Source organism: Bubalus bubalis, chromosome 14 (assembly GCF_019923935.1).
Source record: "Bubalus bubalis isolate 160015118507 breed Murrah chromosome 14, NDDB_SH_1, whole genome shotgun sequence".
Lineage (NCBI taxonomy): Eukaryota > Metazoa > Chordata > Mammalia > Artiodactyla > Bovidae > Bubalus > Bubalus bubalis.
Window position 1 is genome coordinate 28,659,242 of NC_059170.1, and position 18,345 is coordinate 28,677,586.

At 52.8% G+C, this 18,345-nt stretch overlaps 1 protein-coding gene across 1 annotated transcript in view; it reads left to right on the forward strand.

The window, feature by feature from the left end:
- Nucleotides 1–6,792: 6,792 nt before the first annotated feature.
- The window catches only part of OSBPL2 (oxysterol binding protein like 2), a 36,369-nt gene continuing 24,816 nt past the window's right edge, over nucleotides 6,793–18,345 (forward strand). The window contains exon 1 of the mRNA XM_006072295.4: nucleotides 6,793–6,939. The gene's annotated coding sequence lies outside the window, so the exon portion shown is untranslated. The remainder of the gene's footprint in view (nucleotides 6,940–18,345) is intronic.

An 18,345-nucleotide genomic window follows, 5' to 3' on the forward strand; every position in this document is an offset into this window, starting at 1 on the left:
GACTTGGGGGCTGCAGGTTCCTCCCCAACCCCAGCCCACTGCTGTTGCCCAGCCCACTCCCACAACTGCCTGCTGGCCTCCAGAGCACCTGCTATGTGAGCTCAGCTAGGAGCCCAGGAGGCAGAGAGGGTTCCCAAGGCCCGTGAATGGCAGAAGGTGCCAGGCTAACTCGGTCTTCAGGGGTGTCTCAGGGGGGCCCCAGCCCTGAAAGCCCAAGCTCCAGGCTGTGGGCCTCTTGGCTAGACCTCCTTCCAGTGGCTGGGGCAGGGCTGCACAATTGCCCAGCATGAGGCCTATTATCAGCCCCTTTGTCTCTTTCCCAGAACAAAGCTGGCCTGCTTGCCCAGCCAGCCCCCTTGCCTGGAGGGCACGGAGCCACCAGGCTGGCTGCCTGTAAGTCCTGTGGCCCCGGAAGTGGAACGCTAGCACCCCATGGGCACCAATTCCTGCCCTGAATCCTCCCCAGGATGGCTATGGAAGGTGTGGGTCCCAGTGCAAGACTAAAATGCGGGTCCCTCCTTAGAAGCTAGCATGGAACAGCACGGAGCCCCCACCACAGTGGCCACCTCTCCCCCCACCTCCAGCTGCAACCCTCAGGGGCAGGCCCCCCCCTCTCGCTGTGACTGCCTGGCACAGACTGCTAGCTGTCTCTTCATCTCCCCTTCCCTGCCTTCCTCTCCAGGGATAGAATGGGGGGCAGCACCCCTAAACTTCCAAAAGTCCCCAAATGCCCTTATGCAAGGCCTCCATCCCCACCCACCGCCAGCTGCCAGGAAGGGAGGTGGGGCGGCTGCCACCTGCCCCCTCTCCACTGGCCTTGGCTGCTCCCAGGCAGAAGAATGATTCACCCCCATTCCTGCTCCTGGGCAGGTTTACACTTTGCCCCCTCCCACCTCCACGCCTGGAGCTCCCCTGGCTGGGCCATTCCACAAGTTAAATATAACCCAACCCAAGCTGTCTTCCTCCCGCTTCCACCTGCCCCACTGGTCCCCTGCACACAGATGCGCCTCCACCTCTCCCACTCCACGTGAGCCCCTGGGAAGGGTGGGGAGAGTAGGACCCGAGCAACCCTGCCTGCCTGCAGGGCCCGCACAGTCCCTGGGCCCATGCCTGCTCGCGATGGCACCCAGCACCCAGCACAGGGCCAGCACTGCAGGCAGTGCGCAGCAGTCAGGGCACAGCCAGGAAGAGAGGAACCAGGGCTCAGTCCAGGGACAACGCTGAGGCTCCTGCCTGGCACCAGGCTGGGCATGCAGCAGGTACACAGGCTGCGAGCTGAGAGTGCCTCTCTGCAGCTGGCACTGCCCCTTCTTCCCGGGCAGCTATTGTGAGCTCATACCATGCCAGGTATCTGCCTGCATTTCTGAGCCTGCAGAGGATGTTGGGGGAGACCTGCAGGCCACAGTCAGGGCTGGCCACGCATGATCCTCTGGGTGTTCTCAGGGGTCTCTGTCACGAAAGGCCAGTAGACAGGTCCTCTGACAAGTGACCACACATAATGTTCTTCCCCAGCTCCTTTGTTTTATTCAGACTGGAAATGCACTTAGCTAGAATGTTACTGCTCCACCAAGTGGCATGGGATAAATTTCTGGCTAGTGAGATGTGAATAGAAGTACCTGGTGTTATCTTCAGGAACAGGTTCTCAAAGGGAGCTGATGCACCTGGTGGGGCCCTAGTTCTTTCCTTCACTTCTTCCTCCTGGTCAAATATGCATGTGATGGCTGGAGCACTAACAGCCATCTTGTGTTGTGAGGTGACACTGAGGCTGGAAGCCCGTATTAGAAGAGTGATACAATAAGGGCTTTCCCAGGTGGCACTAGTGGTAAAGAACACAACTGCCAAAGCAGGAGATGTAAGAGATGCAGGTTTGAGCCCTGTGTGGGGAAAATCCCCTGGAGGAGGGCATGGCAACCCACTCCAGTGTTCTTGCCTGAGAAATCCCATTGACAGTGGACCCTGGTGGGCTACAGTCCATGGGGTTGCAGAAGAGTCAAACACGACTGCAGCATCTTAGCATAGCACACAGCACACAATAAGGTAGGAACTGAGTACCTGCCAAACCTGGACAGCCCAGGCTTGTGTCATGTGAAAAAGAAGTACATTTCTGTTTTGTTAACACCTCTGTTATTCTGGGTTTTCTTATATATGCAGCTCTAACTAATCTTAAAAAGCAGATGCCAAGTGGGCCCAAATGTCCCCCCAACAAGGTAGAAGGCCACTTCAGAGTCATACAAGGCATTCCATAGGGGAAAAAAAAGGTTAGTTCAAGTAAATCCTGGGTCTGTCGCAGGCCCTCCTGAGTCCTGGGGGATCCACACCCAACAGAGTGGTAAGGGCCCTGAGAAGAGGGACACTTGTTGGCTTTGTTTAAATAACATTCCTAAACCTGCTTGATGGAGGAACACTTTCCTCTCGAATCACCTAATAGCAGCCAGAATTGGGATTCCATGGCACCTCATTTGGGAAACCCTTCAGAAGGTGAATAGGGCATTTAACTGAGACAGCACACTCAAAGGTACTTGGCCCACAGCTGGGCACACAGTATGTGCTCAGTAAGTGCTAGAGTCCTACTGAAGCTGGAAGTGGGGGCCATGTCAACTCTCAGCACGGAAGTCACCCCAACCCCACCTGGCCCCACATTCCTGCCTGTTCCAGGCCAGCACCCCTGCTCTGCTCTTTCTCCTGTTTCTGTGGGGCAAGGTGGCCCCCTGCAGAGACCCAGGGGTTGGGGGCAGTGCACTGTGGAATTGGGTGGGATCCACCCGGGGAAGAGTTGGTTTGCAAAGCTGCAGCAGCGAGGAAGGCACGGGGTAAAAAGTTTATAAGAGGAATACATTTTTTTTTCTGTTTTGGCAGAATTTAATGGGTGCAGATTGCTCAGGTCCCAAAGCCATGGGGAAAAAAAAGAAAAAGCCCTTTGCCGCTGCTATTGATAACTTGTCTCTCTCCACGTGGTGGGTTCAAAACTAAAAATACTCTTCTCCGACGGTGGGGAAGCCGAGCGCTGTCACGTTGCAGAGGAGAGTTGAAAGCTGTGTGGGGAAGGTTTCGCGTGGGCCACGTGAGGGCTGGGGCCCCGCTGCAGTGGCCAGTCTCCCTCTGCTCACCCAGGATGCATCCAGACAGAAGATTTCCTAGCATTCCACAGAAGGGGAGAGGGAAACTTCCACTCCGTGGAGCAGGAGGGTGGGCAGGGAGAGGAGTGACCTCAAGGGGGCCTCCCCAGGGGCAAAGGCCAGGTCGGCAACCCCAGGGATGCCTAGCTCTGTTGCTGCTCTGGCCACAGATAGAGATAAAAGATTCACCCAGGCTCAGAAACCTGCTGGAAAGGAAAGTATGAAGCTGGGGACAGAGCAGTGGGCTGCAGGCAGGGCTGGCTCCGCTGGCCCGCTCGGCAGTGTGACCACTGACCCAGATCTCCTGGACCTTCAGATCTGCATCTGAAATAGGTACCCAGGTGTTCCTGGAGCCTGGGGGGCATGGCTCGTGGCCTCTGAGCCTCAGTTTCACCTCTGAAGGGGGAGCGATGATCTCTGTTTTGCCTCCTGAAGTGATGGAAGGATGGAGGATGATGCACGTGAATGTGCCTCCTGAGGGCAAAGTGAGGGCATGTGCTCCCCCTCACTGGGGCCTCTGGAGCCCAGGACGCAAGGCTTTGTGCCCACGAGTTCAGTTGGCGACTGAGGGGAGAGGAGTTGTGGGCCACAATATCACCTGATCCTGATTCAGAAGGAGCTGGGACAGGGAGGCTCCAGTCATGCTTACTTGGGGTCAGGGGAAGGTCACAGGCAGACATAACTGCAGGGCTGGTCTGATTTTGGTCTAATTTGAGAGCAAGTGCAGTGGGACCAGACACCCAGCACTTCTCAAACTCTGAGAGCACACATAGGAGGGACCCCGGGGTCCTGAAGAGACTCTGGGGCCAAGCTAGGCCTGAGTGCTCAGGATGAAGGGGACACTGCGATGACCCCTGCAACCACAGGACAGGAATCAGCTGATGTCCTGGCCGCAAGCCATGCCCCCCAGGCTCCAGGAATGCCTGGGCACCTATTTCAGATGCAGAGCCTAGTCCAGGAGGTCTGGGCAGGGCTCTGTCTTCCTGGCAAGCTCTGGGGCTGGGCCAGGCAGGAACACCCCGGGTCAGGCCACTTCCTCATTGCAGGTCTGGGTGAGTCACTTCCCTGCTTGAGGCTCAGTTTGCTCATCTGTGAAGTGGGAATGATGACCCACAGTATCTATTGGATTTGCTGTTGCAAACATGAAACTAGTGTCAGCTTTCATCATCATTGTCTGGCCCCACACCCTCTTTGTCTGCTTTCCTGCTCCTAGTTTTCAGCTCATTCCTGGAGAATTTTGCTTCTGCACTTGGCTTCCTGACCTAGTGAAGGTCATGAAAAATGTTCCTGACTTGTCCCAAAGCACTCTCCTTGCAGCTTCTAGCTGGGGGAGGAATCCTCTCCAACCCACAGGCATAGGAAAGAGGAAGCAACAGCTGACACTCAAAACCCACTTTGCTGCATTTGTTTGAAGGGGATGAACTGACACCCCAGCCATGGGACCCACCTGGGATTGGAGCCCACTCCTACACCTAAGGCCAGGGCGGAGATGGCCATGCTTAGTGTGGTCCATGGGCAGACAGGAGGCTCATTCAACCCCAGCCTGTCTCCTGGCCTGAGCACTCCCTTGTGCACTCACCCCTGGAGTTCATGGTTGAGGAGTGGGCTGGTTGGTCGAACCCCTCAGGAGCATGTCCTTCGCCTGGGGGTCAGAGTCTTAGAGGCTTGTCAGAGTAACAGACCCTGCGCTGGACTCAGGCCAGGCCCACAAAGGAAACTGCGGAGCATCTCCGTGGCAACCGGCCTTGTCCTTGTCCTGGCTTGGGAGCCTGCACACTGCACCCTTCCCTCTTCTGCTGGAGTCGGTTTCTTCAGAGGTAACCATGGCAATGCCTTTGTTTCCGAGGCTGAGCCCCGCCTCCCTTCCAGCTTTTCTCTTCAGCAGAGGCTGGGAGAGCTCCTTTTCAGTCCCCGCACGTCTCCAGCACCCACTGACAGTGGGCCCACCGGTGAGCCAGGGCCAGACCCTGGCATGGAGACGACTGGCTTTCTGGGCCCAGAAATGCAGTTCAGGCCCTGGTTGTGCTGCACTTGCTTGTGCCCCACTATTTACAGGCGGCACCTTCATATGCACGGGGCTGCAGAGGCAGCCAAGGCCTGCCCTCATGGTACCCCAGCTGGAAGTGGGGAAGTGTTTTAAGGAGGGAGTGCAAAGGCCCAGGGGGGCTGGTGCTGTGGAGGAGACGGTGAGGAGCAGGAGCCCAGCACATGCTCTGTGATTGGGGAGGTCTGTCAGCACTCTTGTGGCTCCAGGGTCCCACCTCAAACTGGCTTAAGCAGAAAGGAAAACGTGGTGACTCACATGCCTGAATTCTTGCCTAGAGATTCCCATGGACAGAGGAGCCTGGTGGGCTACAGTCCATAGCGTGGCAAAGAGTCAGACACAACTGAAGCAACTTAGCACGCACATGCCTGAAAAGTCTAGACAGAGCTTGCCAAGGTGGCAGCTGGTTCCAGGCAAGCCAGGGGTGTTTGCTCTTGCTTTGATCTGGGTTAGTCTCGTCTCCAGGTGGCCCCTCCCCACACGGTGACAAGATGCCCATCAGTAGCCCCAGACTTACATTTTTCTCTCACCTAGCCTAGTTCTGAAGAGTTGACTCATTGAAAAAGACTCTGATGCTGGGAGGGATTGGGGGCAGGAGGAGAAGGGGACAACAGAGGATGAGATGGCTGGATGGCATCACTGATTCGATGGACGTGAGTCTGAGTGAACTCTGGGAGTTGGTGATGGATAGGGAGGCCTGGCATGCTGCGATTCATGGGGTTGCAAAGAGTCGGACATGACTGAGCGACTGAACTGAACTGAACTGAACTAGCCTAGTTCTGTGGAAGTCTGTAGGTAGTCATTTGATCTCAGCTTTCCCTCTGTCTGGCCTGAGCTATCTGACCCTCAGTGAAAGTCCCAGTACTGACCCTCACTGGCCAGGACAGGGTAACCTGCTCACCCCTGAACCATTTGCTGTAACTCTCAGCAGTCAGCCTGATTCATATTACTCCACTCACCCCAAATCAGATCTAAGACTTGGATGGGATTCCATAGGAGAAATCTGGTTTGCAAAGGAAATCTTGGTACTCATAGGCTCAGAGACGTTAGTTTACTTGCCCAGAGCCACACAGCTGGTAAGGACGCAAGCTCGGATCTGACTCCAGAGCTTCTGGGCTTAACCATGGAGCCACTACAGTCAGTAAGAGCCCCCAAAGGTTTTAAACAAAGGAGGGAACGGTCAGGAGGGTAAACTGGCGCCAGGTTTTGGTGAGTGGAGAAAGGTATGGCACGGAGGGTGGATGATGAGAAGCCCTGCATGCTGCTGAGGAAGGCAGTTTTTTGAAGGGTGACTCCCGGTTCCGCCCGTCCCCGGGGGTTGGGAGCGGCAGGCGCAGAGGCCCCAGCGCGCGGAGCATCAGCTACCAGGCCACCTGACTCGCTGTTTGTAAACTCAGCTCACCCAGCCACGCCCCTTCCTTCCTCTCGCCCACCCATTTCGCGTCTATATCTGCATAATCCCGCCTTTCCCTTCTTTGATTGGTCTTCCGCATCGTCACTCCTCCACAAGGGCCGGACTCCAGAGGGGCGGAAGGCGGGGCCTCTCTGGCGACGTAATTAGCATAGTCCGGCCTCCCAGAGCCGCCCTCGGGTCGAGCGTTGATTGGGCCTGCGGGGGCCTACGCGACGGCGCCGGGCTCAGCGAGTGGCGAACGCGGACTGTCAGTCGGCGGGGCGGCCGGCCGCACTTCCGCCTCGGTGTCAGTGGGTCGCAGGCCTGTGGGGCGGGGGCGGGGCGGGCAGCGGGACTCCGCGGGCGCCGGAGGGACAGCAGTCCAGGTGAGTGACCCGGTCGGGACCCCGACCCTATGTCTCCCGGGAACCGCGCCCGGCGTTGGGCGGGCGGGCCTGGGCCTCGGGCGGCAGGGAGGCCGGGCCCGGCTAGGGGGGAGCCAGAGCCTCTCGCCCCCCGCCCCTTGGCCAGGCCTCGACCCCAGCCCGGCCCGCCCGGCCTCCCACAGCCAGCCAGCCCGCCGGCCGCGTCCTGGGTCCGAGGAAACTTGGAAGGAAAGTTGGCGGCCGGAGGCTGGGACGGTCCGCGGGCGGGGGCGGCGGGCCTGGGTCCTGGGCGGCCGCCCAGACCCCGCGTCTCCGGGCAACTGCGGCCCCGGCGCTGGACAGCCGGCCGCCGCTCCCGGAAGTGGACTGGAGAGCGGGCCCGGGCGCCCTCCAGCCCCTCTTAGTGGCAAGGATGCGTCGGGGGCGCGTTGGGCAGGGGTGGCGGGACCCCCGACTTTCCCTTGTGTCTAAGGTAGCCGGCGTCCGCGGTCAACCAGTCTGGAAGGGCACGGGGTGAAGAGCCAGTGTCCCCGCTCGTGGTGCAGCCCTCCCTCTCCTGCCCGTCCTCTCCTGCCCTCCCCTCCCCTGCCCCGCGACCACCTGTGGGTTTGTCTGGGCCCTGCGAGGTTTTGTGCCCATGTCTACCCCCTCCCCTGCTCTTCCTTTTGTTTTTTATTTGTCAACTTAGCAGACTGTACTTAACTGCAGAGAGCTCTCCGCCTAACACATATGTTAGATAAGTTAGATATGTAATCTGATTTTAAAAGCTTCCTTCTCTCTGCAGTTACATTTCAGTAACCAGCAGAATAAATCTTGAGACTTAATAAGCCCAGAGCAAGACTACTGGGTAATCAGCAATCAATCTTCCCAGGTTTTTCTGGGAGAAGCAGCCGGGTGGCGTTAGGATGTTCCTGGCACTGTTGAGTGTGAGGATCACCTCCCAGGAAGCTGGGTTCCTCCTGGGGGTCAGTCTAGGACAAGTTTTGGGCCTCTCAGCAGCAGTAGCCTGTGCCTTAGTCCCTTTGCTGGGGCGGCCTGTGCACATTTGGAGACGTGCTCACTCAGTGCAGTTCAGCAGACGTCTCTGGGGTGCCCGCTGCGTGCATGCCTGTGGGCTGCAGGCCCTGTCCATCCAGTGGGGCTGGGGAGCGGCGGTGTCCTGGGACCCCGTCACTGTGGCTCCTTGTCCTGGTGGCAAAGCGAAGGCTCTTCCTGACTGTGCCCTGGGCAGTGTTTGCCCATCACTCCTGGCCTCAGTTCCTTCCTCTGTGACACATAACCATGTTCCTGGCAGGGCTGATAAGACAGCAGATGAAACGCTTGTCTGCAGCAGTTCTGACATGTGGCAGGTGCACGGTTGTTAACTCTCTGCCCCCTGGTTGGGGACAGGAACCTTATGGACTGCACTTGCTCCTTGTCCTGCGCAGCGCCTGGCAGGGTGCTGTCGTTCAGTCTGTGGACAACCGAAGTCTCCTTAGAGCTTCCTTTTTCTGTTTGCTTCACCTGTCCTTCTGTTAATAAGCTCTTACCTAAGATGACAGTAATACCTGACAGGTATTGTCCAGGACTGCTGTAAGCACGTTATATTCACTTGATGCATGTGGTTTTCACAGTAGCCTCCAAGACTCTTCCTTAGTTCCATTATTCTGTGTCTAGTCATGAGAAAGCTGAGGAACAGAGAGGTTAAGTGTGTACTTGGTCGGCTCAGTCGTGTCTGACTCTTTGAAAACCCATGGACTGCAGCCCGCCAGGCTCCTCTGTCCGTGGGGATTCTCCAGGCAGGAATACTGGAGTGAGTTGCCATGCCCTCCTCCAGGGAATCTTCCCAACCCAAAGATCGAACCCACGTCTCTCGTGTTGCAGGTGGATTCTTAACTGTCTGAGCCACCAGGGAAGCAGAGAGGTTAAGTAAGTTACTCTGAATCACATAGGAGTAAGTTATAGAGCAGGGATTTGAACCGAGGCAGTCTGGCTCCAGGGTCCACATCCTTAAATACCTCTCTGTACTGCCTTTTAAAAACCAACATTTTCCTTTTCAAGGACCCTTCAGCGTTTTTCTTTGGAACATTTAATTGCCTCATTACTGTGTCAGAACTTTGTTTCTTGCAGCACACATAACTGATAGATTTTCATTTGGGGTGAGCGTGAATGTTTATGAAACCGTTTAATTTCTTCTGAAATAAAGTAGTAATTCTCCATCTGGCTATCCAGGATTTTGCTGAAGTACCTTGCCTGCTGCCCAGTTCTGCAGTCAGTGGGGAAGCCACTAATGTTCGCCGTGTGAGAGGGCAAGTTGACGGGGCAGGGGTGACATGGATGGATAAGCTATTGGGCCCAAGCCTGTGGTTTTGAATTCATTTCTGTGCGAGCTTGATGCGGTGAACTTAAGGCTGTAAACCATGCACTGAGGGCTTTCCTTTTTCCTCCTAGGTGTATTCAGAGGGGTCAGGCTCTGGCTTGCCATTTTCAGAAGCAGTGTCATTTCAGTGTTTAAAAAGTGCCACTTGACCTTTGTCCCACTGTATCTTATCTAGGCCCTCCAGGAAATGCTGGCAAACAAGTCTTGGATAAATACTTAAAACCAGCCTTACTTTAAAGATCTTGATACAAATCTTGGTAAAATCTTCAGCTAATTATGAAATGTTGGAAACATTTTATATATTCTTATACTGTCTTCCGGAGAAGGCAATGGCACCCCACTCCAGTACTCTTGCCTGGAAAATCCCATAGGCAGAGGAGCCTGGTGGGCTGCAGTCCATGGGGTCGCGAAGAGTCGGACACGACCGAGAGATTTGACTTTCACCTTTCACTTTCACACATTGGAGAAGGGAATGGCAACCCATTCCAGTGTTCTTGCCTGGAGAATCCCAGGGAAGGAGGAGCCTGGTTGGCTGCCGTCTATGGGGTCGCACAGAGTTGGACACTACTGAAGCGACTTAGCAGCAGCAGCAGCAGCAGCATACTGTCTTCAAATGATTTCTTTAGTATTCCTGTGAAAAGCCAATGCCCATCTTTTCCTAGGAGTTTGGCTGTGTGGGTATAAGGCATGCAAGGCGTGCGTCTTTGAGCAAGGGCTGTGATGCTGGTCCTCAGGTGGCTAAAGTGTTCTATCTGAGAGGTTAGGAATCTTCCTGGACGTGGTCTGAGGCTCTCGGGTTCTGGCCCCCTGGCTTTCTTTGACGGGAGGAAAGTTACTCATCTGCTTTTGCCTCAAGGGTGCTGGCCTGTGAAGTGGGCTATTGCGTAGGTTATATGTGAAAGTGTAACTGAGCGGACCTGGCACTGTAGTAGATTCTCAGCAGACTTTCAGTCGCAGACCTGAGAGCACTGAAATTGACCTCTCCCGAAACTGACACAGACAGACAAATGCAACTTATCAGTGAAGGGAAGCCAGGGAAATCATTGGTAGGTAGATGTGCAGTTCTACTGAAATGAGCTACAGTAACACTCTTAAGATATGACTATTCAGGTGGAGTTGTCTGGAAAACCCCTGGACCCAAGCAGTATCTCTCCTGGGGCTCAGGCCCACAGACAGAAACTTAGTGTACGTTAAGATTGAACTGATATGGATACTGGGAGGAAGTTAGCATTTGAACATAATTGATTATTTACAAATACTTAAATCCTAAGAATCGTTAGTATTTCAGGTCTTAGTTTGGGACTTTCAGTGCAGTTTCTGTGCACAGTGATTAATTTGTGTCTCTGCTGCAGTGTGTACTTGTCAAAGCATTTTTGCTGATAAATCCCAGGCATTGGCGTTGCAGCCATATTGCCCTCTGGCTGGAAGCGTGTGTGGAATACTGGCCCAGCCTGGCAGCTCCCCTTAACTAACACGTAATGAAATGGTCACTGTAACCCATCCAGGAGCTTTGTGGCTCTTATTTCCTGTTTTTTCCAAATTCAGAAAAGTACTTGGGGTCATTGGGCAGCGTTTCAAAGCATCACCATCTTTCAACTGGCTTTCCCAGTGATGTAGACACTGGTACCTGTGCAATGAGCTGGACAGTGGAGGTCAGCCTTCAGAAAGGACTGTGTTTAGAGACGTGGAGGTATGGAGACCTCTCTGCCTGATGTTTGTGTGTCTCTTTCTTTGCTTTCTCATTTCATCAGTGGGGTTCTTGCAGGATTTCTTTTGAGATGCGAACTCTGAGTCAATGCTGGCCCAGTTGGCCCCGCACCAGCCTGGCCTGTAGCCTGGGGACCTGGGGGGATGGAGATCTGTTCACCCCTGGGCGCTGAGGTCATGGCAGGAGGAATGATCTGTGTGGCTCTGGGTGAGGCAGACCTGTCTGACCTTGAGCTCATACCTTTGTCAGAGCAGTGGGCCACCGGCCTTGACAGGTGCCCCGGAAGCACTGTTCCACACTGGTATGCAGGTTCTTGGGGGAGAGCCTGGCATGAGAAATGGTCTTGTGTGAAGTCTTCCTGAACCCAGGTTCTAGAAGAGACGACGGCAGCCGTGGGGGGCAGGGGTGGGTGTGTGTTTTACTGAACAAATGAAACGCTGGTCGTGAGGAAAGATCAGCTGTGACCTGGCACCTGTGCCACCGTGCTTGGCTGAAAGGTGAGTTCCACTGTCGCCTCCAACCAGGGAAGTGTGTGCTCCGACGGCCAAAGCGGGAAGCTTTGTGGGTGAAAAGGAGCACCTCAGAGAGAGCTCCAGCAGTGACAGGTGTGAACTGGGGCCGTGACCAGGGAGGGCCAGCGCCTCTTGTCCCCAGCTTGGTACCAGTTGGGCGCCAGTGCCTGTGTTCTGAGGAAGCATCAACCATGGGGCATGTTCCAGCACGTGAGGGAGACGGCTGGAGGGCCCGGGGCTGCCATGAAGTCCGTCTTGGAGGTGGGGTGCTGTGGGTTCAATGGCAGGGTTTCTTACCAGAAGATCTTGTGCAACTCTGTAAAAAGTGGAGGTTCCAGGCCCAGACCTCACCTCCTGGGAGCAGGCTTCTAGGCGGGAGGCCCGGGTCATGTGTGTGCCCCACTTCTGTGACTCCAGCGGGGCTGGTGTGCTTGCCAGGGGTTAGGGTCTACTACAGGGTCCTAACCCGTTTTGGATCAGGATCAGGGACCACCTCCACCCCCCACCCCTGCTGCCCCTTGCTTTGAGAACTGAATGAAGAATCTGAATCAAATTCCTAGGGAAAAGAATGAACTCAGACAGACCTTTGCAATTTTTCCCTTTTCATTTCTCTCTTTTTTTCCTAGGGGTGGGGTGGTTAGAAATTTGTGGAGTTCCCTGACCTTGGTTAGTGCTCAGGAAGTGCCTGGGGCAGGTGTGACTTGGATGGTGAATTTCTTAGCAGGTGAAACCGGTCAGGGGAGCGAGCAAGTGTGTCCTACTTGGGCAGGAGCTGATGGGGAAGGACCTGGAGTGGGAGAGGGAGCAGGCGAAAGGGCTAGGCTGTCAGACTGGTCCCTGCCCCATGATGGATGTGGCATCTGGAGCATTCCCCCCCAACGTGTCCAGGCTCTGTTCCTGCTCATGAGAGATGGACCTGCCGCAGGAGGGGCACTTCCATGATTTCTCCCGGCCCTCAGTGTGCTGCCTCCACGGTGACTGCGGCTCTCGTGGTTTTGCGTGAACACAGTCCCGGAGGCTGTGAATGGGCTCCCTGTCCAGAGCTCTCTCACCCACACCCCGGCTGCGTTCACACCACTCCGCTTTACTCTGTGTTGATTCAAACAAATGCATTTGCACAGAAGAGCATCCATTCATCCCGTGCAGTCCTTGTCTGCGGTGCTGTGCGCTGGGTCATCAAAGTGTGTCCTAAAGTGTGTACCAAGATGCACTGTCTTGGTGCTCGCCACTGTACAGGGAGAAGTTGGACCCCAGGGGTGGGGGTGGGGGACGCATGGGATTAGACTGAGTCTGTCATGGACAAGTACGTGGACGGGGGTCTCAGCTGCTGCTGAGGCCCAGCAGGAAGTGTGGCTCCTGGGACCGGGCTGGTTTGCCCTGTGGGGTGGAGAATGGTAAACAGTGGGTGATTAATGCAGCTGTTTACACAGCAGAAAGGTTTGCTTACCTTCCTGAGTCTGGAAACTTTCAGTTTCTTGCCTGAACCCCTAACAACCTTGGCTAGTCATGTGCTGACTGTAAACTGCTTGCTGACTGTAAACTCCTCTGGGGCTAGGCTGCCCTGGCCCCCCGGCCTAACTCCCACCCTTCAGCGAAGACATTTTGAGGTCCCTGCAGCATCTTCATCTTGTGATGAAGATCACGCCACCCTGCATAAGTCTGGGGCTGTGGAAAGTCCACAGACAGAAAATACACACATACTCATTTTGCCCTAAAAGAGCACCCTGATGGAGCCTCAGGCACAACTAGACTCAACCGGATTCCATCGAGTGTAAGGAACCAGTGTCCAAAAGGCCACTCTCGGTTCCTCCCTGTGGTCCCCGAGGTGCATGTGGACAGGTGCTCTGCAGATGATGGCCAGCCTTTCGAGAGGCCTTGCTGGGAGCAGAGTTGGGGTGTTTACCTTATTCCACCACTAAGCGTTTCCAGCCTCAGGAGTGTGATGACCTGATCATTCTTCAGCAGGTAGCCAAGTGTGCATTTCAGTGAGTTCAAGATGTGAAAACCAGGACAGCTTTGGAAATAAGAATAAAGGGCAGGCTTGGTCTGATGCTCTTCTCTGCGCTCCGTCTGTGGCTGGTTGGGAAGGCTGCATGGACCCGGCCAGCTCTGCTACCACCACCTGACTTGTGTGCAGAGGCCAAGTGGGGCCACCGGAGCTTCCTGGTCCCCATGTTGTCCCAATCCAGTGAGGCCCTGCAGTGCTCTGTCTGGGATGGACACCACCCACCACGTTGGCCACTGGAGTGGAAGGGATTCTGCTGGGTAGCATCACAGAGAAATAAGCATTGGCTTCCTCTCTGCATGAGCTCAGAGTCACCTATGGCCCTGTGGCCACTGCTCTGGACAGAGCAGGTTAGAGAGAGTACTTCTAGTACGGCACTGGAGTTGGTGCAAACTGAGTACTTATGTCCATTAAGTCTTGTTCTTTTCCGGAAGAAAGAAACTGGGCACAGTGGTGTGGTGGCAGGAGGAGGATACGTAGGAGTCGTTAGGCATCCAGGTGACGGGTGGGCTTCCTTGAAAAAGTGGACATCTCAAAACTGAAACAGTCAGTGACCACAAAGGTCACTGTTCACCCACAGTGACACTGCCACATGGAGGGGATGCGACCTCGGGAGGCCCTGGGACTGGTGGTGTCCCTGAGCCTTGTAACTTCCTCAGGGGACGGCCGGATCGGGAGAGCCTGTGGGCACGCTTGCCCTGCCCCAGGATGAGTTGGCATCACCCAGCAGTCTCGGTTCCCCTTTTCCAGATTTAATTTTCCCATCCCCATGCTTCAGCTCTTCAATTCCTCCAGATACAGATGGAGTCCATTATGTGCTAAACTCTGGTTTTCACACTCAGAAGAGATGCTGCTTCCACATTCTTGGTGGTCATCCCAGCCTGTGCGCTCTGGTAACGTGGAAGTGTCTCTGTAGCATCTCTCTGGGGTCTGACAGGACAGCCTTGGGGGTGTGGCCAGGTTGGTCCCAGCCAGATTGCCCACAGGAAGGGGAGGCCCTGGGGCAGTGCTGGGACCTCTGGTCTGTTCCATCACTGGCCCGAGACTGACTTCTGTCCTCTGCACTGTGCATGGGCTTGTCTGTCTCTGGGAAGAGTTTGACCTTGACCTTGATAGCTGTGGGACAGTGAGAGACTTATGGACAGACTGGGCTCTTGCCGGCTGCTGCTCCCTTGCTTCTGTCTCTGACTCATTCTTGACGGAAATCCTGTTTTTTGCATCTGATGGGTTGAGCACATGTCGTCAGCGAAGTGTGCCCCCCGGCTGAGGCCCTGGCTGGGTCTCACCCGCGATTCCTTTGGGGTCACCTGCTCCGTGACCACCCTCTGAGTGTGAGCTCTGGGGAGCAGGAGGTGGGACCAGGCCTCGTGGAGTCCACTCTGTGGGCCTTCTGGCCAGTTCTTCTGTACCCTTCTTCAGTTCCCAAATCCACTCCCCCACCCCAGCCCGGTGCTCTAGTTCCCTGGTCTCCCTTGGCCCCTTGCCTCTCCCGCTGGGAATGGAGATGGAAGGTTTTGGCTGCACTCGTTTGAGCCGTTACGAGGAGCAGCACACCCTGAGGTTGGAGTCTGGATGGGGTTTGGGACCCTTCTTAGAGAGAGTCTTGCATGAAAAGCTATCAGTTCCCAGGGGAATTCTCCCTTTCCAGGGCAATGCTTCAGAGCGTGGCACCCAGCGCGTGGAGCTCCCTGCACAATTCTTCATTTCTTGTTTGTCCTACTTGCTAATATATTTTTTTTCCAATTTAGAAAGTTGCAGTAAAATACACATAGCATAAAAATTACCATCCTGACCATTTTTAAGTGTGCAGTTCAGTGGTCGTATATACAGCCATCACCACCATCCACCCCAAGGCGCTTTTCATCCTGTGCAATGGTAAAGACCCATGAAGCACCAGCTCCCCATTTCCCCTCCGCCAGCCCGTGACAGCCACCTTCTTCTTTCTGTCTCTATGAATTTGACTCCTCAACGGTCCTCGTGTAAGTGGAATCACACAGTAGTCGTCTTTTCGTGTCTGGTGTATTTCATTGGTCATAATGTCCTCAAGGTTCATCAGTGCTGTAGCACGTGGCGGGGTTTCCTTCCTTTTTAAGGCTGAATAGCATTCTGTCATGTGTCTGGACCCCATTTTGCTTTTCCTTTTGTCTGTGGATGGACACTTGGGTTGCTTCCATATTTTAGCTGCTGTGAACATGGGCGTGCAAAAAATTGAAAGAATTGCTTTCAGTGCTTTTGGGTACATACCCAGAAGTGGAATTGCTGGATCACGTGGTAAATCTATTTTTAATTTTTTGAGGAACTGCCCTACTATTTGCCACAGCAGCTGTACCATTTTACATTCTTACCAACCATGCGCAAGGGTTCCTGTTTCTCCACACCCTCACCAAGACTTGTCAGTTTCTGTTGTTTCTGATAGTAGCCATCCTAAAGCGTGTGAGGTTGTGTCTCATTATAGCTTTGATTGCATTTCCCTGATGATTAGTGAGCTGAGCATCTTTTCATATGCTTATTGGCCATTTGTGTGGCCACCTGATGCGAAGAGCTGACTCATTTGAAAAGACCCTGATGCTGGGAAAGATTGAGGGCAGGAGGAGAAGGGGACAGCAGAGGATGAGATGGTTGGATGATATCACCGACTCAATGGACATGGGTTTGGGTGGACTTCAGGAATTGGTGATGGACAGAGAGGCCTGGTGTGCTGCGGTTCATGGGGTCGCAAAGAGTCGGACACGACTGAGCGACTGAACTGAACAGAACTGAACTGATGTGTTCTCTGGTGAGATGTCTGTTCAACTCTTTTGCCCATTTTTGAATCAGGTTGTTTATTTTTTGTTATTAAGTTTTAGGAGTTCTCTATATAGTCATGATATTAATCTGTTATTAGATGTATGATTTGCAAATATTTTCTCCCATTCTGGTGTTGCCTCTATACTCTGATAGTATCTAACACACAAATTTAAAAATTTTTTCATGAAGTCAGTTTGTCTAATTTCTCTTTGTCTCGGCCTTTGGTGCAGTTGCAGGACACCTGGGTTCGATCCCTGGGTTGGGAAGATCCCCTGGAGAAGGGAAAGGCTACCCACTCCAGTATATTCTGGCCTGGAGAATTCCATGAACTGTATTGTCCATGGTATCGCAAAGAGTCGGACATGACTGAGCCACTTTCACTTTCACCTTGGTGTCTTATCCAGTAAGTCATTGCCAAATCCAAATTTATGAAGGTTTTGCCCTATATCTTGCTCTTAAGAGTTTTTTAGTTTTAGAGCTTACATTTAGGTCCTTGATCCATTTTGAGTTAATTTTTGTATATGGTATAAGATAGGGTCCAACTTCATTTCCTTGCCTGTGGATATCCAGTTTCCCAGCACCGTTTGTTGAAAAGATAGTCCTTTCCTTCTTGAATGGTCTTGGCACACCTGCTTGTCGGAAGTCAATTGGCTGTGTATGTGAGGGTCTGTTCCTGGACTCTCTTCTTTTCCACTGGTCTCTGGGCTAGTGCCGCGCTGTTTTGATTACTGTAGTTTTGTAGTAAGTTGTGAAATCAGGAAGTGTGGTCTTCTGGCTTTGTTCTCCTTTCTTCAGTTTGTTTTGGCTATTAAAGGTCACTTGACATTCCATATGAGTTTTAGAATGGATTCTTCTGTCTCTGCAGAAAACATCCTTATTGCTTGATAGGGATTGTATTGAATCTATAGATTGATGTGAATTTTATCAACATCTTAATATTCAGTCATCCAGTCCATGAGCATGGGGTGTGTTTCCATTTGCTTACGTTGTTCATTTCTTCTGGCAGTGTTTTATAGTTTTCATTGTGTGGTCTTTAACCTCCTTGGTTAATTCCTGAGAACTTTATCCTTTTAGATGACATTGTAAAAGGAATTGTGTTGGGGATTCCCGTTTCAGACTGTTCACTGTAAGTGTGTAGAAATAACAACTGATTCTTCCACGTCGAGTTTGTATCCTGCTACCTTGCTCAATTAATTTATCCTAATAGTTTTTTTGGGTGTGTTTGTGAAATCTTTAGTGTTTTCTCTATATAAGATCACATCATCTGCAAACATAATTTCACTTCTTCTTTTCCAATTTGGATGACTTTTATTTCTTTTTCTTGCCTAATTAATCGGCCTAGAACTTTCAGTACTGTGGTGACTAGAACTGGTGAAAGTGGGCATCAGTGGTCTCCTGATCTTAGAGGAAAAGCTTTCACCACGAGTGTGATATTCACTGTTGTTTTTTCATTTCTGGCCCTTATTATGTTCTCCTTCCATTGCAGTTTGTCAAGCATTTCCCATCATGAAAAGGTGTTGAATTTTACCAAATGATTTTTCTGCATCAGTTGGGATGATCATGTGGTTTTCCTCCCCCCCTTCATTCTATTAATGTGATATTTTACATCAATTGAGTTTCATGTATTGAATCATCCTTTTGTTCCAGGAGTAAATCCCATTTGGTCATGACACGTAATCCTCTTTAGTATGTTGCTAAATGTGTGTCAGTGTGTTCTATCTATTAGTATTATGTTGAGGACTTTTGCATCTGTGTTTGTAAGGGATATTGGTTTGTAGTTTTTTTTTTTGGTAGGGTCTTTGCCTGATCACATAGATGGGGTTAGGAAGTGTCTGTTCTTCTTAATTTTTGGGAAAGTTTGAGAAGAATTCATATTAGTTCATTTTTAAATGTTTTGTAGAATTCACCAGTGAAGTTGTCAAATCCAGGGTTTTTCGTTGGGAGATTTTTGATTACTGATTGGCCTGCTCAGATTCTCTGTTTGATTTAGGCTTAGTACTTTTTGTGTTTCTAGGAATTTGTCATTTTGTCTAGG